A 20,969-nucleotide genomic window follows, 5' to 3' on the forward strand; every position below is an offset into this window, starting at 1 on the left:
TAGCTAACTGGATGCCCATTAACCTTATAACTCCTGGTGTGTGTGTGTGTGTGTGTGTGTGTGTGTGTGTGTGTGTGTGTGTGTGTGTGTGTGTGTGTGTGTGTGTACAGAGAGACAGCCAGGTTCATAATGGATATAAGGAAGTATTTTTTTAAAAAAGGAGCCACATTCAGGTGAAGGTGTAAGATCCAAGTGTAAGATACATCTTACAACACTTACTCATACATCTTACAACACTTACTCATACATCTTACAACACTTACTCATACATCTTACAACACTTACTCATACATCTTACAGCACAAAATTTCAATCTGTCACTAAAATGAAAAGTCACATAGGTTAAAATAAAATAAAAAATCTGCAGACCCATAGTAGTATCTGCAGTAAAGATCTTTTCATACATTGTATACACTGGACTATAGACAAAGTTGCCTCCATTTTTATTTAAATTAAATGAATTAAAAAAAAAAAAAAAAAAAAAATATATATATATATATATATATATATATATATATATATATATATATATATATATATATACATATATAGTACGTTTTATTCCAATACATTCTTCTTTTGCAGCATTTTAATAACCTTTATCAGATTTGATGGTTTTGTTACAGACTTTTCAAAAATGTGTTTTGCTTTCACAAATGTGGGGATTAAATTGTGTTCAAATGTACAAAACAGTGATGTCATGTTTTGTGATGAGAACCCAGGCACAGAGAGACTTTATGAATTTAAGAATCTTATGATTTAATAAAGAAATTTTGCAGACTTGCACAGAGATGGTAAAATTATGATGGCTGATAACGGAGACGAAGACAACAGACGACGAGGACAGGGAGGAACAGGGGTTTAAATGCACCAAGGAGACAGTCAGAGGAAACTCGGGACAATTGGAGGCATTTAGGAATGCAGGAACTGACAGAGACAGGGAAGAAGTCTCATCGTGACGAGTAAAGTTTCTTGCCTGGCTGGTCAGCTTTCTCGGTGGTCAGCACCCCCAAAGCTCTGATCCTAGAATCGCCCCTGATAACAGATATGATTCAATGCAGAGAGGTCTATTAACACATAGTGAGTCAGAAAGTTGACTGGAATGGAAAAACTTCCCGGCAACCTACGTCTATTGTAGCATAACTAAGAGAGGATTCAGGGTCACCTGGTCCATCTCTAACTATATGCTTTAGCAAAAAGGAAAGTTTGAAGCCTAATCTTAAAAGTAGAGATAGTGTCTGTCTCCTGAATCCAAACTGGAAGCTGGTTCCACAGAAGAGGGGCCTGAAAACTGAAGGCTCTGCCTCCCATTCTACTTTTAAATACTCTAGGAACAACAAGTAGGCCTGCAGAGCGAGAGCGAAGTGCTCTAATAGGGTGATGTGGTACTACAAGGTCATTAAGATAAGATGGGGCCTGATTATTTAAGACCTTATATGTGAGGAGCAGGATTTTGAATTCAATTCTGGATTTAACAGGAAGCCAATACAGGAGAAATATGCTCTCTCTTTCTAGTCCCTGTCAGGACTCTTGCTGCAGCATTTTTAGATTAACTGAAGGCTTTTCAGGGGGTTGTTAGGACTTCCTGATAATAATGAATTGCAGTCGTCCAGCCTGGAAGTAATAAATGCATGAACTAGTTTTTCAGCGTCACTCTGAGACAGGATATTTCTAATTTTAGAGATGTTGCGCAAATGAAAACAAAATCTGTTCGGACCAGCATCTACCACCATCAAGTTGACAGGCTGGTGGAGGGGCTGAATAACACAAGTTCATTCAGGAATGGAATTGGGATCTTCGGTTAGACTCTCTGGGTTTCGCAGTGCAGGAATGCCCCAGGACTCCACTTGATTTTCTTCTCTTTGAGTTACTGTTCAACAGCCTTCAGTTTATCCAAAATGCTGCAGCAAGAGTACTGACAGGGACTAGAATGAGTATAACTCTCCTGTTAAATCCAGAATCAAATTTAAAATCCTTCTCATCACATTCTCTCATCAGATTTAAATAATAAGGCCCTATCTTATCTTGCTGACCTTATAGTATCTTATCATCTCATTAGAGCACTTTACTCTTAAACTGTGAGCTTACTTGTGGTTCCTACAGTATTTAAAAGTAGAATGTGAGGCAGAGCCTCACAGTGGTGTTATACAGTGTTATTGTCCCATCAGCCAGCCACCAAGAAGACCAATATTACATCATTCAGGAGAAATTACGTAAAAAGAACAAACAAAAAAAAAACGAGTGTTAAAACAGTGAAGTGTTGAGTCACTGCAGCCCCTATCTGTACTTGAAATACTTTTTTTTTTTTTTTAATCAGTTATGGTTTTGTTCCTTGTTTTTGTTTTTTTAATGTCCTATTTATGGTAAGTCCTGTTACCATAGGGATGAGAATGCTTTTGTTTGGTTGTTTTTCATTTCAATCATTGCAGTGATTGTGGACATGTGTCTGTTGTCAGTGCTTTGGGCCTTGGGTTCAGCTTGTGTGAAATTTGTAGGAAGTTGCCAGACCAGTTTCTTTCCTATTATTTAAGTTGATGAGTGAACTGACTGGATATTGCCATACTTCTGCTTTTTGTTTTGTTTGTTTGTTTGTTTGTTTTTTTTCTATGGTTACATTTTTTAAAATTTCTATTTCCACTACTGGATGGAGCCACAGAATTCATGGGACAAAAATTGTTCCAGTCAAGACCCGACTTACTGTGAGTAGTCAAAACACGTACATGAACTATTACGTTGGTATTAGTGCTTGTAGAGTAGGTGCACAGTGGCTCGTAGCCTATATAACCATTTTGACCAAGAAATTATATTGATCTCTCAGTCCACAAGTGTGTCAGCCCACTGAACTTGTCCAGCCGCTGAATGTAACATTGTCCAACAGAGCTCAAGACACCGCCGTTTCTAATTGCTTTGTATTCTTATAAAGATATACTTTATCTAAATACATTAGTCTTATTAATGTCGGACCGTATAATCTGAAAAAAACGTTTTTCTAGATGATTAGTGATAATTTTGGAGAAATGGACCGACTTTCTCATTTTATTTGCAGCACCACTGCTGTGTTATGCTGTTTTTTATATTAATTACATATATTTTATTTTCTGATAATGTCTTTAATACTGTCTCTTATTGTAGGTGATGCTCAACTGATCCATTTTCTGCAAAAGAAGAGTCATTTGATGAATCAAGTAATCGTTTTGAACATACAAGGAGCCTATAGCAGAATTAACATTAACAAGGCAAAGCAAGTTTATTTATATAGCACAATTCAACAACAAGGTGATTCAAAGTGCTTTACAGAGACATTAAAAAACAAAAACAAATAAAAGGCATGATTTAAAATTGATTAAAAAAAACAAAAACAAAAAACCAGCAGATAAAATCAGAACAGTCAATAAAATCAGTAGTTAAAATGTACGTTTTGAAATTTAAGCTTAAAAGTGTGGATTTGGTGTTTTATTCAAATGCAGCTGAGAACAGGTGAGTCTTCAACCTGGATTTAAATAAACTGAGTGTTTCAGCTGATCTGAGGCTTTCTGGGAGTTTGTTCCAGATATAAGGAGCATAAAAGCTGAATGCAGCTTCTCCGTGTCTGGTTCTGACTCTGGGAACTGATAAAAAACAGGATCCAGATGACCTGAGGGATCTGGAAGGTTCATACTGGGTCAGGAGGTCACTGATGTATTTTGGTCCTAAACCATTCAGAGCTTCATAGACCAGCATCAGAACTTTCAAGTCTATCCTCTGACGGACAGGCAGCCAGTGTAAAGACCTCAGAGCTGGACTGATGTGGTCCACTTTTTTGGTCTTAGTGAGGACTCGAGCAGCAGAGTTCTGAATAAGCTGTAGTTGTCTGACTGATTTTTTAGGTAGACCTGTAAAGATGCTGTTACAGTAATCAAGCCTGCTAAAGATGAATGCATGGACTAGTTTTTTCAGGTCCTGTTGAGACATCAGATCTTTTATTCTTGAAATATTCTTGATGTGATAGTAAGCTGATTTTGTTATTGTCTTGATGTGTTTTTCTAAGTTTAGGTCTGCATCCATCACTACACCCAAATTTCTCGCCTGGTTTGTGGTTTTTAGGTGTATAGACTGAAGTTCTCTGGTGACCTGTAATCGTTTTTCTTTGGCGCCAAAGACTATTACCTCAGTTTTGTTTTTGTTTAGCTGGAGAAAATTGTGGCACAACCAGTCATTAATTTCCTCAATGCATTTACCAAGAGCCTGTACAAGGCCTCGGTCTCTTGGTGACATTGTGATATATATTTGTGTGTCATCTGCATAGCTGTGATAGTTTATTTTGTTGTTCTTTATGATCTGTGCCAGTGGGAGCATGTAAATGTTAAACAAAAGGGGTTCCAAGATGGAACCTTGGGGAACTCCACATGTGATACTTGTCTGCTCAGATGTGAAGTTACTTATTGATACAAAGTATTTCCTGTTTTCTAAGTATGTTTTGAACCAGTTTAGTACAGTTCCTGAAAGACCTGCCCAATTCTCCAGTCGTTTGAGTAATATGTTGTGGTCAACTGTATCAAATGCTGCACTGAGATCCAGTAAAACTAAGACTGACATTTTTTCACTGTCTGTATTCAGACATATGTCATTGAACACTTTGGTCAGAGCAGTTTCAGTGCTGTGGTTCTGTCTAAAACCTGACTGGAAGGCATCATAGCAGTTATTCTGTGTTAAGAAGTAATTGAGCTGTTGAGAAACTGCTTTTTCAATGATCTTACTTAAAAATGGGAGATTTGAGATCGGCCTGTAGTTGTTCATTTGTGTCTTGTCAAGATTGTCCTTTTTTAGTATAGGTTTTATTACAGCAGTTTTTAGTGGTTCTGGAAACACACCTGACATTAAAGAACAGTTGACAATCTGTAACAGGTCTGACTCCAAAGTCTTTGAGACCTTTTTGAGAAAACGTGTTGACAGGACATCTAAACAGTTTTCGGTGGACACAGTACATATCCTGAATCTGCTGTTGATGTACCAGTTGCTGGTGTAATCTTTTGGATTTTTTCTGTGAAGAATTTGGCAAAGTCATTGCAGGCCATGGTCGAGTGAAGTTCAGCTGCCACTGACACAGGAGGGTTTGTTAGCCTGTCAACTGTAGAAATGAAGACCCGAGCATTATGACTGTTTTTGGTGATGATGTCAGAGAAGTAGGACCTCCTTGCACTCCTCAGTTGTAAATTCTAATTGTGAAGTTTCTCTTTATAGATGTCATAATGAACCTGGAGGATTGTTTGTCTCCATCTGCGCTCAGCTTTCCTACACTCTCTTTTTTCATTTTTCACCAGTGTGGAGTTTCTCCAGGGAGACTTTTTCCTTCCAGAGATAACCTTCACCTTAATGGGAGCAATAGTGTCCATTACATTTAACATTTTAGCATTGAAGCTATTGACGAGCTCATTGACTGAACCTCTGGACAGGTCAGGTGTTAATGGGAAGACCTGGTTAAAGATCTCACTACTGTGTTCAGTTATACACCATTTTGTGATCACTGCTGTTGATATATTTGTGTGGGCTGAGATTTTACTTTCAAAGAAAACACAGTTATGATCAGACAGGCCCACACCAGACACAGTAACCTTTGAAATGCCCAGGCCTTTGGAGATCAGTAGGTCAAGAGTGTGACCTGAGTGCTGAGTCAGCCCAAAGTTGCCCAGAGTGTTACTCAGGTCTTTAGTCCCTTTGCCCTGAGGCAATTCAGTGAGACAGCAGTTCACTGAGGTCATTAAAAAAGTCTGTGCAGTATTTGGGAGGGCTGTAAACATTAAGAAACACAACTTTGGATGGGGCCTTCAGCTGTAAAGCCACATATTCAAAAGATTGAAAACTTCCAGGAGATAGTTGCTTACATGGAAATGATTCATTAAATAAGACAGCAACCCCTCCTCCTCTCCTGCTCACCCTGGCCTCACTGATAAAACTGTAGTTAGGAGGGGTCGTCTCGATGAGAACAGCTCCACTGTTACTTTGGTCCAACCAAGTTTCAGTTAAAAACATAAAATCAAGGCTGTGCTCAGTGATTAAATCCTTAATTAAAAATGTTTTCCCAGCTAAAGATCTAACGTTTTATAAAGCCAGCTTAAGTGTTTTAGAAGTATTATTTGACCCTTCGTGTTTGGGAGCAGTCTGTGGCACACAAGGTATGTTTACTATATTTTTATAGATCTTTTAGAGTGCAGCTCTCTGTGTTTTGACCAGGCCACATGTCTCCTTCTGTCACCTAAAAGTACAGAAATTTTAAAACCTTCTTGTAAAACTGATAATCACTGTCATAGTAGTCTAAGGAGCTTAGAAAGTTCCATACGAGCCTACTGCTTTGGCTCTCGGAGGAGGCGGACGCATCAAAGAGTCTCTCAGTCTTGTTCTCTAAAACCTAAAGAATTATGGATTTGATCAACCGGTCCCGTAACAAAATTGGCTTGGGAGAGCCCAATTGTCCTGCGGAGACGTTTGCTGCCGGATACTCGATGGTCAGTTGCATCTTGTGTCTGGCGACACTCTCGATGGAGGACACTGAACGACATCTACCAATTCAGAACCACGATGACAGAGTTGCTGGTTGGAGCTGGCTCGGACTTGGCGTGTCGAAGAACAAGAAGCGGCTACAGCTGTTCAAAATCCCAAAAGGCTGGCCAACATGATAGAGGATGGGCAGGGCTATGAGTACTCAGACTATGTTTTGAACGCAATATGGATAAGATGTTGGAGAAGAAGAACAGAAATTAAGAGAATTGGTGACCAGTGATGGACATTAGACCAACTGTAAAAATTGGATGCAGTTGTTTGCACTAAACCCAAACATTCACCATCTTCACTCTTGCAGCCATCCCACTAGTGTCAGCCGAAGGCCTGCGAAGGTCAAAGCTGACTGGAACAACAAAAATTCTGGGACACACATCACCCTCCCTCCCCCTAATCCAACGTCTCCTCCCATGCTTACCTCCCATCCGATGTGGACAGCTGGAGGCGCGATCGAAGATTGCAGCGGTCCCAGATCCAGCCGTACACACTGGAATATTCTCCCATGTTGCTGTTTTATTGTGTTATGGTGTGTTGATATCTGTGAAGATTTATATGCTTATGTGCTGAAGTGTTTTTTACTATCTTCAAACTGTTCTCCTGGTTGAAGCACAGTCTGAGTGGAATCTTTTTTTCCCCTCTTGTTCCCGATGGTGTGTATTTTCATTGTTTTTCCAATGCTACCCATTCTGACCTGTCTCTGTCAATTTGATGTTTTTGTAATGTATGTTTGGTTGAATGGGTCCAATTTTCGCTGCAGGCAATGCAGTGACAAATAAAGGCTTATCATCATAACCAAATGACGGAGAATCCCAGCTATTTAAAACCTAGTGGGACAACCCTGTCCCTTAAGAGGGTTCTTGACCCACTATTATAGCCACGATGTGAAAAAAAAAGCTGTGGCTCATCACCAGAGGTTTTGGATGAAACCAAAACAAGATCTTGTCTCACTGTATCATGTGAACTACTGAGATCAACTGATGCAGGATGTAAGTGGGAGTCTAAGTGCCTGGGAAGGGATCTCAAAACTGCGTTGTAGGTGGCAGACAGTTGGACCCACACTTTTTTCACATCTTGGCTCATGTGATGAGACACATGAATAATAGTGGGTCAAGGGATGCCCATACCAGAGTTTAAATCCCTGATATCTTCACCGTTTGGTTTTAGAAATGGAGAAGCCGCTCAGATGAGAGGTGAAATGTCTTTATGAAACTTAAAGAAGTCCAATCACATTCTTTCCTAGTTCCTTAAACTACTGTGACCTGGATGACTGAGAACCCAAACACTGTCATGATACCATTATTTCCATTTAGGTTTAAAGTTTTATCAAACCTGTTAATGCAAAGAAAGTCTGATAATGTCAGATTAACTTCACAGTGTACCCCTCTGAGATCCTTATAATAGTGATGTGTCAGTCGCGAACGAAATGGCTCTTAGACCTGGATCTTTGAAGTGAACGACGCGAGCCGGCTCCTTATGGGTGAGCCATGTTTTTTTTTCTTTCTTTCTCTCATCCTCTCTATCGCACTTTTTTCCCACTTCACTCCACACGCGAGTCTTGTGCTTTGCACTGGGAAGAGGGGGGAGGGGCGGTAGTTACACTGGCAGTAGCACAGGAACAGAGCAGGAGGGAAAGAGAGAGAGAGGGAGAGAGAGAGAGAACAACATCACATTAGAAAGGTATAGTAATCATCCACAAATATTTTCAGTTGCAGATGATAAAGGATTCAGAAAGTTTATTCATGCAGGCCCATATGACAGAGAATGTGCATCTTCTTTTTGTTTTCATATTTTAATTTATATTTAATTGTGTTGTGGTTTGCAGTGTTTTGTGTTGTTTCACTTTAAATTTGTTTAAAAGGAAAAAGCTGAAAATGTAAATAGTTAAAAGTTGAAATGTGAATAGTTGGTTTTTGTATTATATGATTTATTTATTACATTTTATGTGGAGTGAATAAATAAAAGTATATTTACGGTACCCTAGAGACAAAGCACGTACAAACTTCAAAACACGTAGGATGCTAGGCGCAGTGTTGAGCTTTTGTTACATAGTGGCTACACAAGCCAGCAAGTACCAATGATCGTATTTGGTCTGTGGTAGTAACAGGTAAATGAACATTTTTTTTAAATAATTTGAATATATATGAGTGCTTGTGTATAAATATACAAACAATACACACATGCTTTCAATTGTGTAATTTAAGTGATCTAGGTAGCTCTGTTTTGGAAGTTCAGTTAACTCTAGAAATGTGCTTTGGAGTTTGTACGTGCTTTGTCTCAAGGGGCCACTGCATATATTTATATATAAACATATATAAATATAACCACTTTTTTTTTTTTACATTAGTAATTCCTTTTGTGCATTTTTTATTATTGTTAATAATAAATTAATTGAAACAACAAAACAACATGAAGTGCCGGTTCTCTAAAAAGAGCCGGAAATCCCATCACTACCTTATAAAGTAGCCTTATTTTTGCTTTTCTTTCCACCAAATGACATATCACACACCAGGCCAGCACAAACATGACTCAAGAATGCCCACTGCACCACCAAACTGATTTAATTACATAGTTCAGTTTTTCATTCAGGGGATGCATTGTAGCCACAGCAGACCTGGAGTGTAGTGAAGTGACAAATAGACACGAAATAGGTTTCATGTTCCTCACAGTACAACCTCTGAGAAATTGCTTTCTGTGCACATTTTCGATTCCTGATATTTGCCTCCATGACTGTCATTGCACACTTCTTCTTTGCAGAATCCCGAGTCTTTGTTTATTCAGATTTCGGTAAACCGACCTTCAGTGGTTTGTTGTTTTGTTTTGTTTTTTAACAGTTCCAGGAAAGAAAAAAAAAAATCTAATTTACACTTTGATTTGTGACATCCTATTATGAAGCCACAGCCTGAACATTTTAATTTCTTCTTGGTTTTAAGATGTTATGGGTGGAAACAAATGAGTTAAAACCAGCAAATACAGCAACCACACATGACAGTGACAATCCTATTGTACAGAGTAGTAATCAACAATAAAGGAGGCTCCTAGACAGTATAAGATTGTATTTAGTCAGAAATCTGGTTTCTGCACAACCCCGTTTACAGTTTGCTGGTTACCCAGCTGGTTATATTTGACCCATATCACAATGTTACTGACATTCTTCTCAGTCTTAAATTTGTATAACATCTGCCCTTGATTGATAAACTTGGTCATTTCAATTTTCTGAATCTTAAATGATTTGTGTATTTTTCCATTGGAGTCAGTGCTAATGGAACACTAGCTCTTGGCTTCCCACACTCAAATGTCAGCTAATCTTTTGGGGATGTCTGTGATGTGCTTTATTCAGACTACACAAGTTGGCATAGTGTTACATTTAGAGTGACTGAATTTGTATTCAGTACAAAGGTTATCTGACTTCTTATCAATTATTTTACCATAGCAATTTCATAAACATTAGACAAGGATCCATTATATTGCATGATGGTCCAGGAAAAATGTCAGTTATTTGCACCGTGTGCATGTGTGTTTAATGCCCTTTATACTTTTGCGGTAAAGTAAGGTTACTGTATTAAACTGCAGAGCATGCCAGAAAGAATGGGGTTTTCATTGTCTTTCTATTTCCTTGTTAGAGTAAATTTACATATATATCTATATTTACATATAATTTGGGAAATGAGACTAAAAGAACATCAGCATCATTACTGTAAACTTACCGTAACAAGGAAATAGAAAGACCATGAAAACCACATTCTTTCTGGCATGCTCACCAGTTTATTACAGTAACCTTACTTTACCGCAAAAGTATAAAGGGCATTAAACACACACACACACACACACACACACACACACATATATATATACATATACATATGTATATATATACATGTGTGTGTGTGTGTGTGTGTGTGTGCCTGTGCGTTTCTCTCGGCATGTTCTATGTTCTAATTGTCTAACTTGTGTTGTCATGTCTACTTCTCTCCATGTTTACTGTTTTAGTTTGAAGAATGTGGTGTTTTCATAGTTGTACTTCCCCTGTGTTCCCCTTCAGTTTCAGTTACAGTTTTATCTGTCATATGCAAGGTAGCACACGGTCAACATTGCAATGAAATGTATTTGATGAGCAGCAGACAGTCATTCAGCAGTATAGTATGTCAAAGCAATAAATAGTAAGAGCAAAATGTTTATAAAATATAGTAGTTAACAGACTATATATATATATATATATATATATATATATATATATTAGGAGTGCAACAATACTCGTATCGATATTGAACCGTTCGATACAGTGCTTTCGGTTCGGTACGCATGTGTATCGAGCAATACAACATTTTTAATTTATTTTATCAACTTTCCTTCTGACGGTGCTGTCTGTGTTGAGCGCTCAGTGGATCTGCGCTCGACAGTGCAGCCTAGGCGGAGTAGTCGAACACAGATTCACTGAGCGCAGGGCAAGCTACTAAAATAAAGCATATATATATATACATATATATACATATATATATATATATATATATACAACAGACCTAACAGTATGTTGGCTCCACCTAGTCTATTTGTTATCGTTGTACTGCTCTCCTTGTGTGTGTGCATGGGTGCGTGCGTGCGTAGGTACACAATTCAGCAGCCAGCCAAACTCCATTCAAAAGAATACGGGAGTCAGGATATAGCGTCCAAGCTCCAGGTGCTTTATTTTACGTTGCACCGCCATACACCATTGAATCAGAGTGAAACTAAAACAAAAACAAGAATACAACAGTAAGGTGATATTACAAATCCCCTTATCTACTCTACAGCAAGTCAAGGCTAGCAACAAAAGACAAAGAAATTTCCATGTACTAGGTCCTGCTATGTATACATGACATGAGATTAGCTTAGCAATATAATTATACACAACGTTAGGCTTTAGAACACAAAACTACCAAAATGTTACTAAAATATGGGTCTATACTCTTAAGTCAACAAGTACTTACAGACGCTGCTTTCGAAGGCATAAACAAGAAAGAGGATTGCAGCCGATAACTACAGGAACACTTCAGCACATGTGAACCTGCTTACCCCAACTAACATGGCTGAATTCCTGTTCTGGGTCAAAGTGCATGTCACATTAACAAGAATTTACAAGGCCCAGTAGGGAGCACTAAATTCAAGGCAGAACAATAGTTGTATGAAATTTGAAAACCCTGACGTTTAGTACTTATATAAGATTATAAATGGTGACCTTCAGAACATAACTGAGATGTTTTGATTGGTAATATGCCATTTTTGTTGCAGCAGAACTGAACTCCGTGGGAAAAGTAATAAAGACACTTGCTCTTAAATTTCAAAGAATGACATTCATTGGGATTATTACGTTAGAGACTCATTTTTGATTCTGTGCTCTTTAAAATTCCTTTTTATCGTAATTTAAAGTCACTTTGCACATCTGAGACTTATTGATACAAAAAGAAATACATCTGTCAAACAGTTTTTCATATTGTCCGAGTATAAAACTTGATAATTCTGTTAGCTGGGTTACTTTATGTCCCTGCTTGATTTTTCCTGCTGTAATGCATTTGTTAGTAGATTTCAAGAATAACAGCCATTTCTTGTAATGTGTAATGGTTGTTTTACAGCCTTTTATTTGTTTATTAAATATTGTTTATTATGTATATTTTATTCATTTTCATCAAAACGGTTCCTTTTTCCTATCAGCTTTTTTAAATGTCCAGCTCCACCTACTTATGCCACAACCCTTGGTCTTGCTGAAAACAGGTTTAACTTTAACATGTGAGTCACAGCAAATTTCACTGACTCAACTGTAGGCCTCCTTTCCACAGCAAGCCAGCACACGTTGTTATTGAGTAACCAAAGCAAAGGGACCCTTGAACACCTTGATATGAATGCTATTGCTTGTTACCTCAGAAACACTACACTGACAGAGATTGTATAAACACTGAAACGCTGAGTAAAGACATTTTAAGCAAGCCACATGACTCTCATTTGTGGTTTTAATATCTTAAGGAACTAGCAAACGATAGGGAAGCAACATGGAATATGGAAGCTTGTTTCAGCCACTAAAAAATAAATAGATAAATAAATAAATTATTAAACAAATAAATTATATATATACACATAGTTACATACATATATGTATGTACACATGTATGCATACATATATATATATATATGTATGTATGCACGTACATATTTATATATATATATATATATATATATATATATATAAATATATATATATGCAACGATACTCGTATCGATATTGAACCGTTCGATACAGTGCTTTCGGTTCGGTACGCATATGTATCGAACAATACAAAATTTTTCATTTATTTTATCAACTTTCCTTCTGACGATGCTGTCTGTGTTGAGCGCTCAGTGGATCTGCGCTCGACAGTGCAGCCTAGGCGGAGTAGTCGAACGCAGATTCACTGAGCGCAGGGCAAGCTAGCGAGACAGAAGCTAAGCTCCTTGCAACATGGCAAATTGAACCTCCCCCACCCTCATTCAGATCTGGCGTTTGGAACTATTTTGGTTGCACATTTACGCCGACATCATCCTAGTGCAAAGACAAGTGGACGGGGACCTGATATGTTTAATATGCTGCTGAGAATATAGCCCAGAAGAAGCGTATAGTATAGCTTTTATTTTGGAAAGAGCCATTTCTCTGTAATAAACTCTCTTTTCCAAAGATGAGTGATTCCTCCATCAGATACAGGGCTCGCAAAATCGGTAGCCAGTCGGGCTACCAAAATCTATCTCTGCCCTGCCCGTCGGGCTATCATAGGAAGGAAAAATATATGTCAATGCTTTTGCATTCTTTCGGAAATGTAGCTGGGTAATTATGTCATTGGCATCGGTGAGCCACTGTCAATGTGTCACATATTGAAATTGCGTTTGAATTTGCGCTTGTTTTTTGCTTTCACTTTGCAATCGCGCGAACTGTGTATAGAGAGCAACAGCACTGATTGGTGAGTGATGATAATTTGCGCACCAATTCCTCTGACATCATCTTATCAATCGTTAGCTTACTATGCAAACATGACAAGTGAAATCTCCCGCAGCTTAAACATGTGAGAGGTTGATCGCGCAGAGAATCACTGAGCGTTACGCGAGTGCGTGTGTAAAAGCAGCAGGATATATATTTTAGTTCTGCTGAGCCAAATAAGACAGGTCATGGTGAAGAAGTGACAGCCAAAGAAAAGCTTACCACAAAATGGAAAAGTTATGACAAATCAGACTATAAGGCAAAAAGAAAGTGCAGCTTTATGGTTTCATGGACAAAAGAATTTCTGTGGCTGCAATATGACGAGCTAAATAACCAGGGCTGCACATAAGTGGTCCGCAGGTGTGCATTCGCTATCAAAATAAAAAACGCGCACAAGATAAGAAGTTGCAATGCGTGTTTGCGTACATAAGATTTTCTGGAGGAGGACAGACATTTGTTTAGAGCTCTTAAAGATGTCGAAGAAGCTCCTTTAAGCAATTACTGTGATGTTCCTCCACCTCCAAAGAAATGTCAGAAGGAGTCCGAACCACAAAAGAAGCGCGTATTCTCGGAAAAGTGGTTGCAGGAGGTGAGCTGGCTTCAAACAAATGATGAACGCACAGAGATGTGGTGCAGAATGTGCCGTGAAAATTTAATAAATGACAAATTAATAAAAAGGCATGAACATTTTTTGTATCGAAAAAATATCGAACCGTGACACCAAAGTATCAAACCGAACCGTGAATTTTGTGTATCGTTGCACCCCTAATATATACGTATACGTATATATTAGGGGTGCAACAATACTCGTATCAATATTGAACCGTTCGATACAGTGCTTTCGGTTTGGTACGCATATGTATCGAACAATACAAATTTTTTTATTTATTTTATCAACTTTTCTTCTGACGATGCTGTCTGTGTTGAGCGCTCAGTGGATCTGCGTTCGACTACTCCGCCTAGGCTGCACTGTGGAGTGCAGATCCACTGAGCACAGCGCAAGCTAGCAAGACAGAAGCTAAGCTCGTTGCAACATGGCAACAGCCTCAACGCTACCTGAAATTGAACCTCCCCCACCCTCATTCAGAGCTGGCGTTTGGTACTATCTTAGTTTTCATGTGAAGCATGACCCTGATGGTAAGCGCGTCATGGACAAAAGTAAAACAGTATGTCAGATGTGCCACGCAATGCTCAATTTGTGGGAACTAGTGCGTTACCACAGTTAGCTTGTTAACGTGTTGACGCTGTCCAGCCCCACGCACGGGGCGATCCGCGGTAACTTGTTAACAGAGATTTGCCGCCTTATGGCGTTAATGTCATTTTAAAGAGATTAACGCTGACAGTACTAGTGGGAACACAACGAATATGACTGCACATTTACGCCGACATCATCCTAGTGCAAAGACAAGTTTTTTTTGTTTTGTTTTTTAGTGCCAAGACAAGTGGAAGCAGACAAAAACAACAAGCACGCATGCTACAGACTTCACCCGAGTCATTTAGACAGCCGTTAGCACATGATTCTCCTTATGGAGACCTGATATGTTTAATATGCTGCTGAGAATATAGCCCAGAAGAAGCATATAGTATAGCTTTTATTTTGGAAAGAGCCATTTCTCTGATGAGAGATTTCTCGATCAGATAGATTCTTTTTTATTATTATTATTTTGTTGTTTCAGTAACATTACTTTACTTTACTGTACTTTTGAGTTAAAATATATATTTATAATGAACATTTTTTTGTATTGAAAAAATTTCGAACCCTGACACCAAAGTATCGAACCGAACCGTGAATTTTGTGTATCGTTGCACCACTAATATATATATATATATATATATATATATATATATATATATATATATATATATTTATTTATTTATTTATTTATTTTTTTGGTTTTGTCTTTGCTATATATATATATATATATATAGCAAAGACAAAACCAAAAAAACCCCGCCCTTTCCTATTGATGGAAAAATGTACCATGTCAACCAATCAAAAAATGATATGGCAACATGGCATTTAGTTGTTTAGGAAGGGGGAAATTGTAGGAGTTGCGGCGGTGTTTTGAGATGTGAGAGATTTGCGACGTTTAGCGCAAATCTTGTGTAGTTAGTGTGTAGTGTAGTCACTAGTTTTGTTTCGTCTGCCAGAACAATGAGGCGACTGCTGAATGTTACAGGTGTTACAGGAGTGATACATCTCCTGTTGTCAGGCCTGCAGGTATCAGGCTTTTTATGTTCTCCTTTATCTCATAGTGGACAGAAATTATGTTTTAGAGTGGCACAAATAATTTGTGTGGCATCAAATTTGATGCAGAACAGCTGATTGTTCTGTAAATAGTTTTAACTGTTTATTTAAAAAAAATGCCTTGGCTGCATTTTTAGGTAAACAGCTGCAAAAAACTTTGTTGTTTGCATAACTCAGTTACTTTTTTGAAGAAGTAACTATATATTTAATTGCCCAACACTGGTCACTATATACTGTATGTTGCAGACAGAGAGTTACAAGACTCTCTCCCAGACCACAGACTCATACTCATAATACAAGTCAGAGCTTTATATATATATATATATATATATATATATATATATATATATATATATATATTTTTTTTTTTTTTTTTTTTTTTTTAATTAATTTATTTATTTTTTAATAGTCCCACTAGGACCAGTTTTCTGTTATGTGCTGATTTAGAAAACCTTAAAATCAAGAGGATGTGCTTTTGTTTTGCACATGAAAAAAACAAGTAGTAAAACTGTGACAGAAGATGATGGAATGACTGAAAGAAAGAAGATCTGTCCTCAGAAAAGTCACTGAAGACAATATACAAAAGTGATTGAAAAATGTAAAAAGGCTTTGTTTTTAGTGAGACAGTTCTTCAGGCTGAAGCTCAAACTGTTGCTTACTTGTGTTGTGTTAGTCATTGCTTTGTGTCTAGGGGGAAAAGACCAAGATTCTGTATTGTTTCTTATCTCTGACCTTTCATCGTCAGTGCTGCTACAAACACATTTTTCTGCTCTTGCTCTTGACGAAGGCGGTCACACTTTTCTCCTCCTCCTCCTCTCCCTTAGCTTCCCTGCTTAGCCTCTTATGTATTACTTTTCCCTGGAACATTCTCTCACAGTCTGTTCTCTAAAACCTAAAAGAGGAATTATGGATTGGATCAACTGGTCCCTAAATCCAATTGACACCCCTTTCTCAACGAGAGGTTTGGGCTTGGGTGAGCCTGAGTGCTGAAGATATCTACCTATTCGGAACCATGGTAACAGGGTTCTTGCTGATCGGAGCTGGCTTGGCCCTGACTTATCGAAGAATTAAGAAAGTGGAACCGGCTGTTCAAACCCCCACAAGGCTGCCCGCTGGGATTGGAACGATGGGAAAGGTGTGAGTTTCTCAAAATGGGCTCATTGAGTCAGCACGGATAAGATCATATTCTGAGGCTACGGCTGCTGTGAATACTCAGAATATGATCTCTGACTGCAGACTGGATACATCTCAGAAGGGCTAGCTCGGAATAACATCTCTGGACGCAAATTGGATGACACCTCAGGGAGGCACACTGCCGTGAGTTCTCAGAAATTGGCTCCTTGAGCACAAGAAATTACAACATCACAGAACGCAAGTATGGCGAAGCTCCAACGGGAGATTGAGAGACCAGTGTTGGACTGTAGAACTGCTTTGAAATTCATATGAGCTGTTCGCACTAAAGTAAAAACCACCATCACTTATGCGGATACCCCTTTGGCGCCAGCTGCGGTCTCAAGGCCGGAGCTGAACAAAACACCCTGATAACGACTGTGTTTAGTCTGTTCCTTCCCATTCCATGCAAAGCCACCTGGGTTGGCTGGAAGACTGTTTACTTAACCTAGCAGGGTGAAGGACACTGTCTCAGCTGAACTCTGGACACACACATACATATACACTGATATGCACACACTCATCTCCAATTCCTTTCCAAACGCCTTCGACGCTTATTCCCTTCCGATGCTGACGGTGGATCAAGGAGACCAGCGCACGCAGGCTCGGATGTACTGTCTAAATTGGCTGTCTCTCACCCTTTACCCACCCCTGTTGCTTGTCATGTGTTTCTTTGGTGGTGGTTTTTTTCATGTCCTATGTGCAGAGGTGTTTCTTTCTGTTCTCAAACTGATCTCCCTGTTGGAGCTCAGTCTGGGGGGAGTTATTTTTTTCTCCTTATCTTTCCTCATGTGGTGCATTTTCCATTGTTATACCTCTCTGACCTGTCTTCCCCATGCGATGTTTTGTGTAATGTATGTATGGTCGGAGGGTAAGATGGCGCCGCCATTGCGTGCAATAGGTCGGCAGCCTTATGAAATTTCCCCTTGTGGGACTAATAAAGGTATATCAATCAATCATATGTCACCCTTTGACATCAGTCATCACTTATTACTATTAAGAATTCAAATCACTAATGGCTAAACACACTGATATATATGGACGACAGCAGCACATGTGAGAAAACACATTGATGTGAACAGCTGTTGTTTAATCAAAGCAAACTGTGGAGTTACTGGTTATGTGTTTGTTTGTTTGTTTGTTTGTTTGTTTGTTTGTTTGTTTTTTGTCATAAGTGTGACTCATAACCCAAAAAACCTCCCAAACTATTCAAACACTTTTATGAAGAAGCAGAGATTTTTGTGTTAGGTTGGCTCGGTGTACTGTGGTGAACAGCACTAATAGGATAGAATAGAATGCATTTTATTGTCACTATACACATGTACAATAAGATACTGAGCATCTCCCACTCAGTGCAGACATGTGGGAAAAGAAAGGGGGTTCTGCAGCACTGTATACATATGAGCAGTATTCAAAAATATAAAATATACAAATTGGGGAAAAATAGTGTGATATATTTAGAGTCTGGGGTATTACACAAAAATTAAGTATTGGTAATGGTAGTTATGTAGTCTGTGTATAGAGGGAAGTCCTTGGATTGGGTGGTGGAACTGTGTTGTCAGTGCATGTGTGAGTTGAAGGAGTTTTGGGAAGAAAGTATTCTTGATAGTCTTTGTGCTTATGCACCTGTAGCGCTTCCCTGAGGGAAGCAGGTTGAACAGGTCAAAACCAGGGTGGGAACTGCCCTTGATGATGTTTGTTGCTCTGCTGAGGAAGCGTGAGAAATAAATGTCCATCAGGGAGGGGAGAGGGCAGCCTGTGATCTTCTGTGCTGCCTTGACTACACTCTGAAACCTCACTCTATTCACCTTAGTGCAGCTACCGTATCATACTGTGATGCAGTATGTCAGCAGACTCTCAATGGACGAGCCGTAGGTCAGCAGCAGGTTGGAGTCCAGTTTGTACTTCCTGAGGACCATCAGGAAGTGCAGCTGCTGCCTTCTTGACAGCTGCTGTGATGTTGTTTGTCCAGGAGATGTCAGTGGAGATGAGCACTCTGAAAACCGTAAGGTTACGACTTTGGAGACGCTTACAGCTTCCGTGAATACTCAGAATAACACCTCTGAACGTATATTGGGTTACATCAAGGAGAGGCCTGCTCAAAATAACACCTTTGAGCAAAAGTTGGATTACATCGTAGAACAGCTCACTGCAGTCGGGAGTTCTCAGAATCGGCTATCTGAGCAAAAGAATGACAACACCACAGAACGGACGTTTGATACCATCATGGGAAAGCTCGCGGTTCTCCAACGGGAGATTGAGAGACCAGTGTCGGAGTGTTAAAGAACAGCTTTGAAATTCTCATGAGTTGTTGCAAAAGAAAAATGACCATGGCACAACACAGAAGAGCTACCTCGTCAGGCCAGGACTCTGCAGTCTATTTACACCTACAGGCCAGTGGACACTCTTTCAAGGATGAGGATGTAACATCCTGGACAGGGAGGAACGTGGAGTCAAGGAGTCAATGGTACTCATGGCCATTGATCAGTGGTCTTTGATCAGTGGTTGTTGATCAATAGTCATGAGAATTTGCATAATTAAGATTAAGGAACTGACCTCCCAGCCCATTGTTCCTTCAGTGGGCTGGTTTCATTCATTATGCAAATGTACTTTTTATAAGATTGGGGAAACCTGCAGTCAGCTGAGACTGAAGAAGTCACTTGGATGATGACGAAACGTTTCTCCCAGAAAACGCTACGTCCAGATGAACAGAATCAACTTTTGGAGTTAGTAACATAAATACAAATGACAGTATGTTTGTTTTTTTCCATTTGTGGGAGCATTACCTTAATTTGTGTTATGCTTATATAATAACAACAGTCTTGAATTTTGAAATCAACACACAAACTGATTTTTTTTGTCAGTTGGAAGTGTTGGGATTAAATAATTTTCAGTGCCTCAATTATGCTTTGCTTTTTATTAGAATAGAATAGAATAGAATAGAATAATCCTTTAATTGTCCCTTCAAGGGGAAATTTGGTTGTAACAGCAGCCAAAAAGACAAATATACTACAAACAGTACACAGGACACGGGACAGAAACATACACAATTTTTCTTACATATTTACATTAAGGACAATGGTTACTATAAACAGAGAGTACTGTACAGTTATTAAATTAAATAAAAATAATTACAGGTAAGAGGCAAACCAGGTTGTAGTGCGAATTGGTTAATTAACTAACTTATTGCAGTTACAGCATTGATGTAAACATCTATGTTTGTTGGGAGCAGTTCAGATTGTACAGTCTGACAGCTGCAGGGAGGAAGGACCTGCGGAAACGCTCCTTCATGCATCGAGGATGCAGCAGTCTGTCACTGAAGGAGCTCTGCAGTTCAGCAACATCTACATGCATGGGGTGATTTATAGCACTTATTAATAAGTGCTATAAAGTTATATAGTGTAGTATTAAGTGGACACAGCCCTGAAAATAAAGACACGAGACTATGCTTGCCTGGGAAAATATAGAAAAGAGGGAACCATTTTCTGTGGAGTTACTGGAATGCTGTTGTTTAGACTATAAGGAGAGATCTTCTGTAATAAAACTGTCAGGGCCTCGTCACCATTTTGAGATCCGCGGCAACGTGTCTTGCAGGACGCATCTCCCTTCTAGAAGTATTGTAAAAGAGAAATAAAATGTTAAATGGTCTACTGAGCAGTGTTTTGTCTTCCATCGGATGCTTCTGAGGAATCAAAAGAACTCGGTAAAGTGATGATATTAACAAACGGGGGGAAAAAATTGGTAAATTTCTCGATATCTTTGCATGCACGGTAATATTAATTAGCAGATAAATTTTTCACTCTGGGTTTTGCTACCAGTCTATGTGCTTCACTGCTGTAACACCTCTGCTGCGACACTGGTGGATATTGTTCTTTCGATAATATTCCGACCCACTGTCACAGCCATGTCGATATCAGCACAGCTGGATGTATTTCAGTGTGGACAATGTACAGTGACATCTGTGGATAAGTAACACCTTAACACCATGTTAACTGAAGGAAAAGCATTTAAACATATATTTATATGGTTTGATAATAGAAG

The 20,969-nt window shown here is 38.9% G+C and overlaps 1 long non-coding RNA gene across 1 annotated transcript in view; it reads left to right on the forward strand.

The window, feature by feature from the left end:
* Positions 1-20,969, forward strand: part of LOC146503276 (uncharacterized) — a 195,439-nt gene that overhangs the window by 112,897 nt on the left and 61,573 nt on the right. The gene's annotated exons all lie outside the window — the stretch shown is intronic.

The sequence above is a fragment of the Neolamprologus multifasciatus genome, chromosome 14 (genome assembly GCF_963576455.1).
Source record: "Neolamprologus multifasciatus chromosome 14, fNeoMul1.2, whole genome shotgun sequence".
Taxonomy (NCBI): Eukaryota; Metazoa; Chordata; class Actinopteri; order Cichliformes; family Cichlidae; genus Neolamprologus; species Neolamprologus multifasciatus.